At 39.4% G+C, this 2,559-nt stretch overlaps 1 non-coding gene across 1 annotated transcript; it reads left to right on the top strand.

Annotated features, from left to right (window-relative positions):
* Positions 1-2,181: 2,181 nt before the first annotated feature.
* On the top strand, positions 2,182-2,254 carry TRNAV-UAC (transfer RNA valine (anticodon UAC)). Its single transcript has one exon. It is a non-coding gene; the product is annotated as a tRNA-Val (tRNA).
* The last annotated feature ends 305 nt before the right edge of the window (positions 2,255-2,559 follow it).

The following is a 2,559-nucleotide window of genomic DNA, read 5'->3' as shown; positions in this document are numbered from 1 at the left end:
TATATATAGTACTTAAGTTTCCAGGGTCTAAGTTTATAAACGGAAGAGCAATAATTTTACTCTTTACATGACTAGAAAGAGAAACGGCAACAGACATGTAACCGTTCCATGATACATTCATGGTATTGAATTTAGAGCCATTGTTAAGCCAAAGAGTATTTAAAATATTTATACGCTTCAACATATCTGAACCTTCTAGTCCATAGTTTAACTGTTCAAGTTTTACATTGCCTAAAGCATTATCATTCTTTTTCTCAAAATATTTAACTTCAATATTTCCAAATTTACCAATATCAATTGCAATAATAATGCTCTTAGGCCTAGGTACGTTTTGTGAGGTTTTCATGGAATTATCAGGCGTTACACAAACTATACCACCCATTGAGTGAAATGTACCGTGACCGTCTAAGGTTTTTACATTAAAATCCGCATTGTCGAAAACGTATTGAATAAATCCGTCACTTTCAAATTGCACATCTGAATTAACAACAACAGATGATTCAAATTTTAGAGCTTCTTTATAAGAGCTACAAAATCCTAGTTTTGACAAAATATCAATTAAATCTTTAGAACCATATTTTCGATGTAAATGTATAGCTAGGCTACTTAAAACTGGTGCGACGTAAGATCGAGATCTAGTTATGGCTATTAGTGCGTTTGCTATAGCAAATATTTTTCATTTTTTTCTTTAGTAGGATTATTACCGCCCAGTAATGCTTCTAAAAATACTTTTATGGATTCGGGGATATCTTTCTCACCCCCTGAAATTATATCTTCTATGGGTGGGTATGAATCACAATCGAAATATCTTAGTTTAATATCTTTAACTAATATAGCCGCGCTAGTCTTCAGAAGTCTAATCTTTTCTTCTTCTGGATCAGTTTTCCTAGTATTGTACCATTCGTTGTTTAATAAATGCTGCGCGCTATCATGGAAACGAAGAACACTAGACCTTCCAGGTATTTCGGTAGTTATGACCCGTTCCAAAAATTCTCCTTTAAACGTCGTTTCAAATGCTTCTCGGTCCAGCTTATGAGGCCTTAAAAGTCCCTATTCCCTAGTAGCACTGCCGACGTAGGGCCTACATGGTCGGCTTTGTGTTTTACCGACGAGTTGGTAAATAGTCACTAATAAGTCGGGAGAGTAATAGTTTGAAAGTTGAAATGTCCGCCTGGAGGGACGACGGCCCGCCGGTTTTCCTACTGTTTGGAGGCTACTATAAAACGACTGTTGGCCGACTATATGTCGGCGTCATTATGCCTACCTTAAGCCGCGCTTAATCCGACGATTTCGCGGTTTTTTAGTATCGGAACGGTAAATCGTCGGTAAAGGGCTGGTAGAGTAAGGGTTTGAGAGTCGAAATGTCCGCCCGGCGGGACGACGGCCCGACGCTTTTCCTACCGTTTTGAGGCTACTATAAATCGAATGTTGGCCGACTATATATCGGCGTCATTATGCCTACCTAAAGCCGCACTCAATTCGACGATTTCGCGGCTTTTTAGTATAGGAACGGTAAATCGTCGGTAAAGGGCTGGTAGAGTAAGGGTTTGAGAATCGAAGTGTCCGCCCGGTTGGACGACGGCCCACTGGTTTACCGACGGTTACGACACGAATGAAATACGACCCTCATCCAGCACGTTTGAGAGTCGACTTAACCGCCTGTCAGCAAGAGGTCCGACGCTTTTGCCACGATCAAGCCTTAACTCGAGGCTTCATTCGCTTATAGTAAAGGATACTGATACCTAGTATTGAAATTTCTTTAATACATTTTCAATGAACAACACTTAAGAATTTGTACTTTGAATATTTCAAGTAACATGCAGGTCAACTCTAACAATTTCAAATATTCTACAGGGCCGGTAGGCCCTTGTAGATATGACTTGATACTCTTTTGTAACGTTAAAGCAAAATTCACATGCTTTTACCAATTTTCCTATGGAGATTAACATGGGGTTTTTCGTGATATTTAACCACCTCTAACTGAAAAACTAGAGCGAAGTTACTTTTCGGAATACTCTTAAATTAACAATTAAGTATTCAGGGTGTGCGATCGGCTAGTCTAATCAGAAACAATTAAGTCTAAGTATGTTAATTTTAGTTAATTACAGAAGTACTTGTTTCGACCATCGTGATTGGACATAATAATAATGCTAGAGCTCTTCGAAAACTCAAAATAACTAAGTATCTATGGTGTAGTGGTTATCACGTCCGCTTTACACTCGGAAGGTCCCAGGTTCGAGCCCTGGTAGATACATGACTTGACTATCGTTATTGGACGCAATAATAAGCTAGATCTCTTCGAAAACTCAGAATAACCAAGTATTCATTGTGTAGTGGTTATAACGTCCGCTTTACATGCGGAAGGTCCCGGGTTCGAGCCCTGGTAGATGCATGTTTTGACCATCGTGATTGGACATAATAATAAGCTAAGATCTCTTAGGAATCTCATTATTACCAGGTATGTGTAGTGTAGTGGTTATCTCGTCCGCCTAACACGCGGAAGGTGCAACGTTCGGGCCCTGCTAGATGCATGTTTTGACCATCGTAATTGGACATAAT

The sequence above is a fragment of the Phalangium opilio genome, unplaced genomic scaffold (assembly GCF_054372755.1).
Source record: "Phalangium opilio isolate 3A_F unplaced genomic scaffold, DU_Popi_V2 ptg000061l_1, whole genome shotgun sequence".
Classification (NCBI taxonomy): Eukaryota; Metazoa; Arthropoda; class Arachnida; order Opiliones; family Phalangiidae; genus Phalangium; species Phalangium opilio.
This window is presented reverse-complemented; position numbering and strand designations above follow the sequence as displayed.